This window comes from Crocodylus porosus, unplaced genomic scaffold (genome assembly GCF_001723895.1).
Source record: "Crocodylus porosus isolate Cpor-Errol unplaced genomic scaffold, CroPor_comp1, whole genome shotgun sequence".
In the NCBI taxonomy this organism is placed as follows: domain Eukaryota; kingdom Metazoa; phylum Chordata; order Crocodylia; family Crocodylidae; genus Crocodylus; species Crocodylus porosus.
Genome location: NW_017728920.1, coordinates 18,084,430 through 18,100,499, shown reverse-complemented (window position 1 = coordinate 18,100,499; position 16,070 = coordinate 18,084,430). Strand labels below are relative to the sequence as shown.

General features: G+C 39.5%; 1 long non-coding RNA gene across 1 annotated transcript in view; it reads left to right on the top strand.

The window, feature by feature from the left end:
- The window catches only part of LOC109312547, a 28,887-nt gene that overhangs the window by 404 nt on the left and 12,413 nt on the right, over positions 1-16,070 (top strand). The window lies entirely within an intron of this gene.

Genomic DNA, 16,070 nt, shown 5'->3' with positions numbered 1-16,070 from the left:
CCAGTTATTTTTCCGGCGACACCGGAGATCAGAGCAAGAAAGCAAATTGTCCAGTAGTCTCCATCAAAATGTCAGACACGTCAGTGCGCGCGATCGGGGAAAGGAGAAAAAGGAGGAGGAGGGGAAAAAAAAAAAAAGAAACGCAGAAGAGATGGGGGTATGCTTCGCAGAATTAATGCAGTGATCATAATCATCCTGCTCTAGTTCCTATAGGACTGGGCAGGGCTGTGTCTGCCCAGAGGATACAGCCATTGTTGTGAGCCGGAAAATCTGTGGCTGAGCGACCCCCTCTAATGATTCTCGAGATGAGCCCCCCGGCGAGGTCAGCAGGTACTCTTCGTCTTGGGCAGCGTCTACGGGCAAGGATCCTTTTGCCATCGTGCCCCTCCTCCCAGCAAATCCATCGCAGCCATGGCAGGGGGAGGGGGAAACAAGCAAACCTCTGTCCTTACTCCTGCCGTCATGCCCATCATTAATATGTACATCATGATATACCATAGCCCAGGCTGCTGCTAACGTGAGGCAGCAACAAGTCTATTGGTTCAGGGCAGGAATCAGCCGGGTGACTCGGGTCACTGCTTTCCCTGCGACCTCTAGAGCTCGGAGCTTGTGTAGCACCTTGGCTTTGCTTTTGGTCCCTTGCCTGGTTTGCTCCTACTTTATTATAGGGTTTGTTTATTGTGGCGACCCTAGCTGTAAATGAGGCACTCTCACTGCAGACTACTGTTTTAAGGTGCTTATTACTTTCTGAGCTGGCATTTCTTATGCTGCTCGGCATTTTTTTAAAAAAAGAGTCTGTTAAAAATGATGTTTTTAATAATTTACAATTACATTTTTAATCATTTATTTATTTATTTATTTATTATATATTTTCATCGCAAGTTTTCTTGGGGGCAGGAGCCTGCGTATTCCTGCAGCACCGTGACCTGACATGAGTCAGGGCCTTGATCCGACATAAGTCTTGTGGTTGTTGCTGTCCTACAAATGATGGACAATAGGACATTTTTTATACTGCAAACTGTTAACGGCAAAAATATCTTTATCTTTGGGAGAAAGCCCAGCACCTTTATTAATAGTAAACTTCTCTGTATCTCTGCTGATTAAAAACTGGGAATTCAATTAACTAAACATGGAGGAAGTCTCTTTCTGCCTGAATTATGGAGAGGGGAATTTTTTTAAGTGGCCCAGGATTTTTTTGAAAGCTGAGAAACAATCTTTTTAAGAGGCAAATTATCTTGAAAAGTGCTCATGATGCTTGTCTATTGAAGTCCATGAGGCAAAATTTGCAAACGCTGACTTTGCAAACAATTATATATGGGCTTAACTTTACAGTCCTTTTTCCATTCATAAGGTTAAGCATGGGTGTATGTGCTTGCAGGACTGGATTCTTTGTGAGGACAAATGCTTGATGCTTTTAATTACATGTGGTATAGAAATAAGCATTTAATGTTTAAAATCATATGTTGGGCATATGTAGTACATGGTTTTGATAAAATTTAATGTAATGTTTGTGCCAGCAACTGGAATTCTGAATACTAGTCTTCCATCACAGAGTATTGAAGAAATTGATGTGGGTGGTTTTAGTAGGTGGCTCTCATCTGTCCAAATATAGCCTACATTAACAGCTTAGCATGGCACTGAAAGGTTTTGTTGTATTGGGGGTCCCACTTGACAGTGAGAGAAAATTGAAGACATAGCCACTGCTGATTTATTACTATTATTTTTGGTAACTTGCAATAATAAACATATTTTTGTTGATCAATCAAAGAAAAAAAAAAAGAAATACGAAAATAGGATTGTAAACCTAAGTACTCAGCCCCAAGTATAAAATTATGTGAAAAGTGCAGCCTTTGGGTTCCAGATATGATTGCCAATATGATTACTATTGTATTTACTCAGTTTGAAGATGAGCTTTTTTTACCTGTTCCACATGGAGAAAACAAATCTTAGAATCGGGTATCAAGTGAAAATGCAGTCAGATGAGGCGTAAGAAATCCACCTGGTGAGGCATGGGGTGGGATAGGACCTGGAGCAGTGAGGGACACAACACAGAAGTGTGGGGTAGCATGGCACATTGTGAGGAGCATGGATCTTAGTTTTCTCTGAAAATCCCCAATTTTCAGGTTTAAAAAAGTAACCTAAAATCCACATCTTTCCATGACTAAAATGAAACAGTAATATATAGATATATTTATATATAAATATTTTTTATGTCTGAAAATTGAGGATTTTTTTTTATAAGAGCAAAATCCCTGGTGAGGAAACACAGGGCACTTGGGTTGGGTGAGGGTATTGTGGGGGGGTATTATGTTCACCTGAATTCCTCTGCAGTTTCAAGCAGGATACAGTATTATTTATAATACTTATGCCCAAACACCTTTGTAGTGTTGATGTGAATTGTCTCAGCTGATGATAAAGTAGGAAAGTTTGGCTTCCAAGAATAGGTTGGGGAGAAGAATGGCACAGACACAAAGGGTGTCTTTACACATGCTCTGAGGTCGGTGGGAGGCACTTTGATTAGAGTGGTTCTAGGGACCCGGTCTAATTGAAGTGCCCACAGTGTCTCGTGAATTCAGTCCCATGCTTCAAAGTGGTTGTGGGGGTGCTTTAACTGAAGTTCATTCAATGAGCATTAGTTAAAGTGCCACTGCCACCATTTTAAGCATAAGGACACAGAATACACAAGATGCTGAGTCTGCCATAGGGTGCTAATTAACTGTTTTTTCTGACACATGCTAATTAAGCATTATGCACTGGGTGAAGGTGCCCAAGATGCTGTGTTGTCATCTACTTCAATTACAGTATGCACACCTGTAAGCCAAACTATTCAATAGAAGTAAAATGCAGCATATAGCTCTTCAATATATCCCAGTACTTCCATAAGATGCTCTATGTTCAGATATTTATCCATATTATTTATCCCACCAGTACTGCAACTGGTTCATTACTCTGTGTTCTAACTCACCACCAAATTCAGTCCTTTATGACTGCCACTCAACACCACCACCTTTCAGCCGTCTGACCCAGGCATCAGTAAGTACCTCACTGAGGCTGGGGGGCAAAATGTTTGGGTATGCGATGAGCAGATTTATCTACACATGTGCAAAACAAAAGGAAGGTCTTCAGTTTAATGATCATACCCTTTAAACACAAGGCTTAATTGGAAATAAGCCTTTCCAAAGAGGGGAATCTTACTTTTGCTCCATCAGAGAGAATAGACCTGGGTCCATTGTGATCTCTGTGATAGATAGGATTTCCTCTGGTAACTGAAGGCCAACTGCCAAAAATGCTTCTTCCCCAACCCTGATAAAATTTGGGGAGGGAAAGACAACCTATGGCTATGGCACTTGATAGAGACTGGTAGGAGACCTGAATTCAGTTCTCATATACTTCCAGCATGGCTTTGAGCAAGTCATTCATTATCTCCGTGCCTCTGTTCCCACCTGAAAAATGGGGTTACTTGGCAACTTAGAGTGAAGTTGTGAGGACGTATTCATTAATGAGTGTGATGCACTTAGACACTGTAGTAATAGAGGCAAAATAAGTACCTAGATAGCAAAAGTGCTCATATTAACTTTGTAAACTTTTTGTTTAGAACTATGAACCATATCACTGTTTCCTGCCTTTAACCCATCTAGCTTGGACAGCTGTAAAATACTCTACATGGGTCTTCACCTTGAAACTGCTTGGAAGTAGTTCAAATCTTGCTGTTAGTTGTTAAGTGGTGTTTCTCCCAAGAAGCACCCGGGCCATAATATATTTTGGCTTCCAATTCATTTGTAGGAGAAATTCAGGGTGTCAGGCTGTCACCTCCATATTGTTTGGTTTCACTTACTTCTGACTCCCTTCTCCTTGTATAACACCTGCAGTGCTCAAGCTAACAGGCTTTTGGCTCTCTCAAAAATGGGTAGGCCATTTGCAGCAAGAAGTTCTTGAATATTGTTAAATTCTGCTCTTGGTCTGATATAGACGTACCGGAAATTTTATTAGTTCTCCCAGGCTTCGAAGGTCTGCAGAAGATCTGAATGAATCGTAACAAATTGTAGGAAAGCTTAGATGAGGTGATTTAAGAGGGGCTTTAGTTTTGGTCATTTGGATGGACACATCTCAAGTTATCAAAATACATAAATAGTATGCTTTCATCTCCCTCACGTGTAACTAGGAGATTAGTGCAGCTGGACAATGTAGCAGGACAGAAGCCTCTCTTGTTTGAACAGTACACAGTAAGTGTGCTCTTTCCACTAGAACCCAGTACTTGTTGCTAGTGAATATAACCACCTCAAAAGATGAGGACCTTTTTCAAAGGGGGAGAAGATGGAGATAATATGTCAGACACATTTTTAGTATCCTTGACAAATAAATATAAATTAATTTTGCCCACAGAGAACTTCTATCCTGAGTTACTTGCATTTCTGCTGCAGTTCACCTTAGGTCTCAGTGACCTTGGCAGATTTACTGAGGTTATATTCTCATATAGATAAAATATCACTGCACAATTGTTACAGCATTGCAGACATAAACAGGTTTCTATATGGTTATTTGCCTGTATTATTTAAAGCAGCCTAGTTCCTTTCCCCCCCACCCCCATATTTCTTTAATGAACAAAGCAATTTGTAAGCACTGCAACAAAGCCCCAACTCTCTATTCGTGTCTGAGTTCCTCTGTCTCTTTTGCATTAACTGAGCATACAGATGCAGGACAGCATAGAATCTTGTTCTACATTCCTGGTTTGTTTATTAAGTTTCCCTCAAGCAATGCTGGGGATCATCTGCATTACTTTTTTTCTGCCCCCATCCTGCTCCCAGGGAACTGGTGGCAAAACTCTCACTGAATTCAATAGGCACTAAATGAGGCCCTAGGTGGGTTTGTTTGGGTGGCGGAACTTCATTTGGCCAATGGAAATTCAGTTTGCCCCTGTCTCAAGTCTCCAGGGTGTATGCTAGCTTCAGCAGCACTGAGGTATAGAAAGTGGTATCATGAGGAAGACAAGCTTGGATAAATTGTATTGACACAGTTCTCTCACACAGGCCAAGTGTCATTAATCATTGGTGTGCTCCTTACTTAAAGAATACAGTGCCTTATAAATTGGTCACTAGGTATAATTTAGCTCCTGCAAAGAAAAGGTCATACTCGAGACCTAAAATCCTGCATCTCAAAATTTTGGGGAAGTTCAGATTTCAAAAGCTCAGTGGATACCAAATATCCAAACAGTGGACCAATGCTGGCTTTAATAGAAGCTGAGAGTGCATTAATAGGAGTTGAGTGTTCAGCATTTTTCAACACCCAGGTCCTAAATGCCAGTTTAAGCACCAACATTTTAATATATTGCACTGTACAGTAAGCTTACTGTGTACAAATAGTCACACTGTACATGAACGTATGCACACACTGATAAAATATTGGAATAAAAATATCAAAATATTTTGCAGTGCTAATTTTTTCATGGATCCCTCTGGCATTCTCTTCTGATTGTTTCAGACTGAAAAGCCATCTATTATACAATCAAAATGTTGAAAGCATTGCCAAAGTGGGAGGCTGTCTTAAAGGGACAACATCAACTTGAAAATTAACATTCCTCTCTGAACTTGCAATACTTTCTATCTAGGCAGATTGTAACCCTTATTACACATGTTGAATAATATCTTACTCCTCAAGCAGGCTGCCATTACTTTCACTTGTAGTTATTAATAGCTCCCAGTAAGTGAAAACATGTTTGCCTCTAACTCTTCCAGTACTTTTAGTGATAAATTGTGGCCCAGCTAGCATATCCCTATGCTATCGGTACCTGCATGACTTGTAGCAATATGTGGCAGGAAGCAGGCACTGAATTGGTGGGGGGGAGTGGGGAGAGGGGAAGGGAGGAAAGAGGTCAGAAAGGTATAGGACTAGATTCATGGCTGATTGAGATTTTAGTTTTTCCCTCCAGCATGCTACTGGCTACTATAGTTGGATTGTTGTACTGGGGGAATCCAGACAGTATACTCCACCTCTAGAGAAGAAGGGGAACCAGGAGGAAGACCGTGCTGATGGTGACAGTGTCTTTTTAACAAACTCTATTTGTTCTCATGTCTGCAGACATCCTGCCTAAGTTTAAAATGTCTTTAGCATTTCAAGTGTGGTATCAATAGCATCTGTCACAGTACAGAAGAACATTTATTCCCAGTAACAAGAGTATATATATTCATCATTTTTATGACATAAATTGTATAGACATTTTTTTTCAAATTCTACGCACTTAAAATACAGTTTGTTTACAGCAGGAATTTAAATTCCACATATAATCAAAATTTGGCTTTTATCCTGCAGGCACTGGCTAAGTTTCTTTTTATGAATATTTTATAACTTTCTCTGGCCAAAAGAAATTTGCAAAATGTTGTAATGTTTCTGCGCTTTCCTTTGGACATTCCAGGCTTTTACTTATGCTTCATATAAAGGCTATTTTTAGTGGAAGGAGAAAAAAACTACAATGCAACGAGTCAATACAGTAATGCAAAACTATAAAACATAGCAACGATAGCAACTGCAGATTTGCAGATTACATGAAGGAAATAAGATAGGGAACAGACTGAGTAGTAGTTTGAACCAAATACATAAAAGCCAAAATAAGACTGTTTCCAATAAACAGCCAAAGTTGAATAGAAAAGCATTCAGAGTGTTAATTTATTAAATAACTTTATTTTTGTGGCTTACAATTAAAAATATTTGTGGTTAGGAAAGTTATGAGACAGGAAACAATTTAAACTAAGTCTTCTAAACTCATTTTTATACTTGGAATGAAATCCATTCCTAAACCTTCTGTATTTGCATGCATGGGGATTGGGGAAAACTGTGGTAAAGTTATATTTCATTTATTTATTTTCTATTTAGAGCATTTCTCTTTGAAGGATTTAGGTTACAGAGTAGCTTTGTGGAAAACATGTTGGATTCACAGTCCTGCTCCTGAGGTGAAACCAGATACCTTCAAATCAGATAAAAAGGCCTGATCCAAAGTTCTTTGAAGTCAATGAAGATCTCCATATTTACTTAAATGTAAGTAAGCATGGATCCACCCTAAGTGAGGGAGTTCGGATCACAATATTCCTCACCACAAGCATTAAGCATCCAAGAGACAGAAGGCCACCCCTGAGGAACTCCAAGAGATTAACTGAAAAATAATAAAATTCAATATAGAGTATTAATATATCTGGGGTCCTTTTAATTTACCTTCCAACTTTTGACCTGGTGGGAAGCAGGTTTTCAAGCTTGTCTCTGCAACCAAGATATTTGCATATGTACCTAAGAAAAGAAATGGAACAAGAAAAACAGATTCACATGACTCTAGAAACTGAGTCTTGAGGAAAAACAAACCACTGAGATTCAGGATAAGATAATGAGAATTTGGCAACAGTGGACTGATTTCTGTGAAAATGTATTACTTATCAAAACTGATCAGACCACAGTTGGAATACTGCATGCAGTTTTGGGCACCACACTTCAAGAGGGATGTGGATAACCTGGAGAGGGTCCAGAGAAGGGCCACTCGTATGGTTAAGGGCTTGCAGGCCAAGCCCTATGAGGAGAGACTAGGGCACCAGGACCTCATTAGCCTCTGTAAGAAAAGGTTGAGAGGTGACCTTGTGGCTGCCTATAAATTCATCATGCAGGCACAGAAGGGAATTAGTGAGGCTCTACCCACCAAGGTGCCCCTGGGAGTCGCAAGAAATAATGGCCATAAGTTAGCAGACAGCAGATTTAGACTGGACATTAGGAGGAACTTCTTCACAGTTAAAGTGGCCAAGGTCTGGAATGGGCTCCCAAAGGAGGTGGTGCTCTCCCCTATCCTGGGGGTCTTCAAGAGGAGGTTAGATAGGCACCTGGCAGGGGTCATTTGAACCCAGCACTCTTTCCTGTCTATGCAGGGGGTTGGACTCTATGATCTGTTGAGGTCCCTTCTGACCCTAGCATCTATGAATCTATGAAAAAGGGCTGGATGTTCAGATCTTGACTCAGCCCAAAACAAGGGCTATGTTACCATTTAAAATAGATGAACTCCTGGGGTTGGGGGGGGGGGAGGGCAGGATCTCAACAGTTTACTAAGCTGTTAACTTAGCTCTATTAAAAAAATTAAGCTGAGGCAGTCTCCCCAGTCTGTGCTTGAAGCTGGGTTTCTTACAATAGCACAAGAGGATCAGCCAGCTAAAATAAGATCCATGAGGTTTCCACCTGACCAGCTATTAACCAAGGTACACATTTTAGATGTTATTAATTTAGTTTGATGATTTTTGCTCCAGAGAGACCTATTATGGGCAAAAACACAAGTGACATCAGAGCTATAGCTCATAAAAATCAAGTCTCTGAATTACTTGCAAGAGGGATATGAAAATACAAGTGGGATTTCAAAGGGTATCAAATAACTTTGTTATACCTTGTTAATACCACACAGCTAATAGACTATAGCTATAGTATCATCTAAATGTCATTAATATTAATATTATAGATATATGTATACACACATACACACACAGAGAGACACTTTGTGTAATTATAATAACATTATTTTGTTCACACAGCCTGAAAAAATGTGATTAGACAGCAGTTTTGAAATTGTGATATTCAATCAGGTATGACTTGTATAATGGCTCAGAGCACAGACTGCTAGTTATGTAAAATTATGTCTTGTTATGTGTGGCATTAGTGTGGATGACTGTGAAAGAGAGACAGAGCTAAGACCACCAAGTTCATTTTATCTTGAATTACAAGAACCAAATTGTCACTTCAAAGCTAAAATACCATCACTATCCAATCAGCTATCTGAGACCATCTTTTTTTGCCTATATAACTGCAGAAAACATATTCATTTTCCTGCTGAAAATAGTCACTCTTTCACAAAACCCAGAATAAAACCTCTTCAATGGAAACAATAATAAATGCAACCAAACATTTTTATTCATAGCATACAGAAAGGAAGTGCATCTGTTTGGGCTCCAAATGTCATTTCATTTTCTAAATGATGCACAGGAAATATGTGCATCGACCATTTCACATTCATCTTCTGTCAAATAATTTACCTCAAACTCTTTTTAGTGAAATCCTTCTGCAACAGACACAGTTTAGAGTTGCAAATACTATCCTAAGAGTGCCGTGCCATATTTACTTAAATCAGTGGTCAGAATGAGTGACTATTTTCTGTATGTTAGGTTTAAATCTGTTTAAGTGAACAAATTGACCTCATTTGACTTAACACATCTAAGCTATAGTGAGATCTCTTCAGAGCAAAAGGAAATTTTGCTTGATATTTAAAAATCAGATAGATTCTGTTAGAGTGACTAGATGTCCGTAAGCAGGGAGGCAGAGTTCTAGAAAGGGAAGTGACTTTGAAAGGAAAATATGAGGTGCTTTGTTTGTAGAGTCAAGATCCAAGCGTGGATTTTCATCTTATCTCACTTGACCTCACAGGGAGAGAGACTGGGAAGAGGTTTTCATGCCACTGTTTTGAACCCCTTTAGTGATTGTGTCACTAGCCCTTTCAAGTCTGGGCCGTATTTCTCCGTGAAATCTTCATCGGGAGTCAGGGCTGCTGACCGTTTGGGCACTGGGCATGATTTACTCCTGTTTTCAAGTCTTCTAGACCCCCTGATTACATCAGGAAACTCATGTATTTCTGCAAAAGTTGTCAGCAGAGTCCCCGCTTGGACTGCATAGTTTTGAATCTAGAGAAGGCAGAGCTGTGTTCAGGCATTGATAAAACTTGGGTGAGATGTGCTTTCCCAATCCATTGTGAAAAAGTATCACAAGAAACTGCTGCTTGCAGTACTTGAGCATATAAAACGTCTCCAACACTTTACATGCCGGCATAAGAACTAGCCCACCCTGTCTGCCAGCAAGATTTTGAACTCTGCTTCTGCATCACTAAGGCCTGACCCAAAGCCCTGCAAAGCAAATGGAAAACCTCCTATGGACTACATGGAGTTTGGATCAGATCCTAAAACCATGATGTTTTGCTTGTAGAATTTAAGGCCTGCATATCCCAGCAAGCCACTAGATAGGGACAATGCCCCATCTCTCTCTTACTGTGGATAATAGCTGTAAGACATTCCATGAGTAGATATACCAAAACTGATCAGCTGGGATTTATATCTCCATACATTTGTGAGCTGGTCACTACATTATTTATGCTTTCTTTAAGTAATTGCTATGTTCTTTATTTGGTCTTATATGCATCTAGTATTTGGAGACACTCTCCCAGAGGCTTTACACATCACATAGTAAAAATAAGTGCTACTCAAGGGAAAAGATCAGCAAGCCTTATGCACGCTCAGTATTGCTTATTCACCAAAGTAATCTCCATTGACTTTGCTCACATGAACATGTATAACAGTTACAGCTTGTGAACTAAGGGCCTAATTTTGTAAGAGGGAGGTAGCTGCAGGTATTTGAATCCTTGTAAGGTATTCTCTGAACTATGGCAGGTAGAGGATTTTCCTATTTTAGAATGTTTTCCCTTTTTTCCAAATTAATGGCATGTCTGTACATTTCAAAATGCACTGGATTTCAAACATAGCTTTCTTCTTTATGCCTTTCAACCCATATTGAAACTAGCTATTCCACTGGCAAGAACAGAGCCAGCCATCTTAAAACATCTTCTGTAATACTGCTTGGTTGAATGCAGTTCTGCAGGATTTGACTCGTCTTTTCAACAACAGGTAACCTTGGTTGACCAAAAGGCTAATGTTCAAAAATGGTTGTGGCTGGATCTCAGTCTGTCAACCAATGTCAGCCTGGTTTTGTTTGTAATAACAGACAAAGTTTAAGTATATTTTATAATTTCTCGGCCTTGTGGACTGCTGTGGTGAAGAATTTTTTTTTCTATGCATCAGACAGGACACATGATTGGAATCCAGTATCACTTAAATTATTAAACACATTACTAACCTTATCATTTGGAATAAATTAATTAACTAAAAAAATAGGAACACATGAATTCCCCTGCTGATCCTTTTAGATTTCATGGTGCCAGTTCTGATAGAAGACACATGCAAAGTCAAAAATGTACTCCTAATAGGAATTACAATTTTCAACCAGAGATCCCAAGAGATGGCAGAAAGGAGGTAGAGGAAATTTGAGCTTTCACTGCAAGAACAATCTGTGTGCTGCTTTCAAATTGCTTTTGTTTTCTACTCAAACCCATGGCAAAAGGATATTAATATGAATTATATATAGCAAAGCCTATGCTATTTCTGGACAAATAGCATGAAACTGGTTGCAAATGACTGTCTTATTTTCATTCTCATATAAACTTTAGATCAAGTTTCTATCTCTGACATTTATATGGCTCCCATTTCTGTAGGGTCTACCAAGTTTCAGTCATTAAATGTGCAGACAACCCCTGAGAGAGAGATGTGCCTTTATTCCCATTTTACAGATGAACAACTGAGATCTAAGGTCACATAAGAAGTGACCTTTAGTATCCTTCTTTAGCACCCTGCATAGTGAACTTCCTACAAATATTGCTTGAAAGGAGTACTACAACACCTGGCCAAAGCAAAGGTTTAACAAAAATTAAGTGAAAAATACTATCTGATCTGCTCAGAAAATTATCATAAAATTATCATTTACACTTACAAGGGACTGGACTTGGAAATCTAATAAGTCTTTTTTTTACCTGACTATGACGATGCTAAAAGTTGGCAAGACAATTGACTGATTCCTATTGTCCCTTTCACTAAACCATAATTAGAATCAGGTTGACATGGCTGGCTATTTTAAATAGGTTTCTAAATGCATCACTTACCAAATTAGTATCAGAGACTGCAGAAATCAGTTTTCCTTCTACTGGTTCATGTAAACATATCAGATTAAACTACTGGAAGTAAAGGAAATTGTTTTGTAAATCCAGCCTTGTTAAAAATGTTAGGTCATCTAGTCATTACCTGCATGGGATGCATAAATATCCAATACAAAAGGAAAAAAGTCTGTTTTCCTTTTTCTCACTCATTCTGTTCTTACTGAGGATGACTTTGGGCACTTTTCCAAAATGCCAGAATCTTTAAGGTTTCACTATTATGGAACCAATACTCTGGGGATGATGGATTTTTTAAATCCTCTTGAGAGACAGATGCTGTGGCTCTTCTTCATTATACCTAGCCTGGTTTATTTTAATTGCTCTGGATATCCTGAAACACTGTCATTGAATAATTCTCTGTATATGCCTTAAAAGGAAGCTCTGGACAGGATATTCAAAAAGCAATGCTGACTAGAAATCCCCTAGCAAAAGAAACCTTATTTATTTTGGAAATCCACTGGAAAGGCATCTTTAAATCAGTAACTTTAACATAAGAAAAATGATAGAAAGGGTTTAGGCCATGAATTTCAAAGTGACTAGTGTTGTTTGAGTGCCTCACTTGAGCAGGGCTGGATTAACGCTTTAGTGGGCCCAAGGCAAACAAACTCGTGGGCCCTTACTTTTTTCACACAATAATTATAATATGTAGAATAATAATTACAATATGTAGAATAAGCACAGCTGGGCCCCTTCTTCACTTAGGGCCCTAGGCATGTGCCTAGTTTGCTTATGTGTTCATCCAGCCCTGCACCTGAGACATGTCAGAGGCCTGCTTTATTTAAAAGTACTGAGTATTTGCTTGCTCTGAATATTATGAATCTAGAGTATCTCAGGTTCTACATCCAAAAGTTGAAAACCTTGGTCTAGATATACATGAAATGTTATGTTGAAAGTTGGATTGTTCCCAGCAAATAGAGGTTTGAACCATGACTATCCATAAAGAACTGTCTTCTAAATCAACTTTAGTCAAACTGAAGGAGAAATAAATGCTCCTTGTTTTGTGGCAGCATTGATAGTGAATGTCACTGCTCATATGCGTGTGCTGGTCTTCAGGAGTAATTTGTGGGTTACTTAACTAAGCAAATCTAAGTAAAAATCCAGGAGACAGAAGCCCAAAGCTACAAGTGCAGTTCCCGGAGAAAGACAAAGAACTTCTTAAATAGAGTGCTGGGTGTAAAGGGAAGCTTGAAGTTTGTGAGCAAAGAAATTACTTCCTACCATTTGATCCTACTGTGTTCAGTGAAAAAGGACATTTTATACATTCTTGGCATGTCTATATGAGATGTTTACTGTGGAACTGACTAATTAGCTCCACAGTAAACATCTCAGCATCTACACTTGCGCCCCTATTAGGGTAGAAGAAACTAATAAATTCCTACCCTGCTGCGAAGTTTTTTTCCGCGTAGACACTGACCTGGCTGGCTGGGCACAAGGGTGCTTCAGTGCAGGGGGTACCTGCCAGCCAGCCCTGTACTGAAGCACCCTTTTGCCCCAGCCAGCCCCTCTGCAGCACACTGAGCCCAGCTGGAGCTTTCTTAGACTGGCAGAATGACCTCCTGGACCCCCTGCCAGCCAGCTGTTGTGACCCAGCTCAGTGTGCTGCAGTTCAGGTGCACGTGTGAACACTGTGCCCACGAGCTTCCTGGGAGCAATACACTCTACAGTTTATTGTTGTGCATTAATGGCATGTGTAGACACACCTTCTTTGTACATTAACAGAAAAACAGAAAAACTGATGATTTTTTCTCCTTCTGTTAGAATCAACTCTCAAACCTTTGTATATTCCAGTCCTAGAAAGAGAAAATCTTAGACCTAGATAAATATACAATTAATATATGATATAGCTGCAATATCTTTATCTTACCTACAGCTTTCTTTTCTATTGTATTTCTCCAAATTTATTCTTAATATAACTGTATTTCCTTAATCTCTGAAGCAAATGGAATTATGATAAGAATGAGTTTAGCAAAGTATTTAAAAACTACTCTCTCACCTTTGGAATACTGATGCACTTTTCCATTTCACACAGATAGGAAATTTCTTGTCCTCTCTAAATAACTTTAATTTTGGAAGAATTAGTTTTATATAACTCATTTTCAGAATTTCACACCAGTCAACATCTAGCATTTGCAAATGATATATTTCAGCATAAGTTGGCACAGAAATAATGGAGGGTATTTAGCACAGCTTAGGCTCTGAGTCAATGCCCACAGAGGTAAATGGTAAAATTCCTAATATGTTTACTGAGTGAAAGGTCAAGTCCATAGCCAACAGGAATGCATTGGATACCCATTGTTTCTTCTTTTTATCTTCTTTCTATCTCTGAGGGCCATTTAACAAAGACAGGTATGCCAGAAAACATAACATAGAAACCTTATATAGTAATTTCTCCATCTTTTTCCAAAGCAATGGACTTTACTAATTAAGCAATAGACCTACTTAAAAAAACTAAACAATACATGGTAGCCAAACAGTTAATCAACACATTGAGACTGGAAGACAGCCCAGCAATGACCAGGACTAGTTTCTTTCTTATTTGCCTCTACAGTGCCTTGAACAATGGATCCAGATCATTAATTGGGAAGTCACAATGCACATAAGAAACAATAAGGAATACCTGTACTGTAAAGGTGTCATAAATATGTAGCGTAACTGGTAATTAGGACATACTTTTAAATGCCCATAAATATATCTCAAGTTCACTGAATATAATGAGATTTTCATGAGTAGAATGAGTCCACAGAGACTATAAGGAATGTTAATGGTATCACAAAGGTTTATTAGTGCCTGTAAGTTTAGAAATGGGTAGGGAAACCCTGGGGTTTTGTTGTGCTATCAGCAATTATCACACAAAAAGATTTCTCTCCTGGTTTCTTCCTCTTACAGGCCTACGAGAAAGGCCTCTGGATTGAACTGTTAGGTGTTTTGGTTTTCAAATAGAGTGGATTGTTTTTTCAATGCCTTCTGATTACTTGTACATCTCACAAAAAAGTGAGGTTACCTTACTTCAGTCATCTTCAGTATTACTACTTTCAACTTAACCATTTTAATGTGCCTGTTTCTCTTGGCATGAGTTTTGTTTAGACATTGTCTTTTTCTATCTCAAAAAGATAACTGCATTGAATTAAAATTATTCTTAGATGCTCATCGTGTTTATTAAATTGTTCACCTCCTTCAAATATAATTGTAGTCCTTTGGTTTAGTCTTCTATGTCCATTTTTGCTCTTGTTTCTGATAATTGAGAGGTAATATTATTTCATTCACGATGGAATCAATAATAGTGGGTTTTCATGTTCATTGAGATGTTAAGAAGGAGCTATTGATCAGTTTCAGACAGAACAAACCACTCATACTTTATCTGGGATTCTGGATATGTACCTTGAAGAGTCTAGATCTGAAATTATACTTTCTCCCCTGGGGCAGATCCAGAGGGGGTGCAGTGGCATGCTACATCCCCCTTTCTGATCTCATGGCAGAAAAGACAACCAGCGATTTTTATCGAGTCCCCAAAGAAAGTAAGAAATGCTCCCCTCTCTTTCTGTTCATGCTCAGAGATATGTCCCCTTCCCTTCCCCTCCCCTCTTATTCCATTCCTTCCTCCCCCAGATGCTGTTGTCCCCATTGTTCCAGGAGTGAGGGGAGATCCTGTCTCACTCCAGCCAGGCTCCATGGAGACTGGGTTCAGCACAGGGAGGAGAAACACTCCCACTTGCCTCCACTGCCATTGTCCCAGGCTGAGCCCAGCTCTTATGCAGTGAAGCTGGAGAAGCCAGGAATGGCTTTGGAGCTCCCCTTGCTCCTGGAACCACAGGGCCAGGAACAGCAGCAGGTGGGCGGGGGGAAGGAGATGGGAGGTGGCATGTCTCTGTGCAGAGGGGGAAGTGGGGGAGGGTGGTGCTGAAATTCTTACTTGATTTGGGGACTTTAAAATGTTCCTGGCTGCTAATCCCATGGCACAGTCTGCCTGCCCCAGTGTGGGAAGGGGCAGAAGGAGACTGGAAGTGGGGCCTGTAGCCATTCCTGCATCCTTTTGACTTGTTCTTCTGTTAACATGAGATTAAATGAGAAGTTAGACTGACCTGTTGGACTAGAACCTCTATGCCCAATTGGACACTGATTAAGAATGTGCAAGTCCGTTAAAAAACCATGCAGTTTGTCAGACAAGAACTTTACCTTCTATAGTGTCCTCAAAGAAAAACTAGGGATTTCATAGATTTCATAGACATTAGGTCTGGAAGGGACCTCGGAA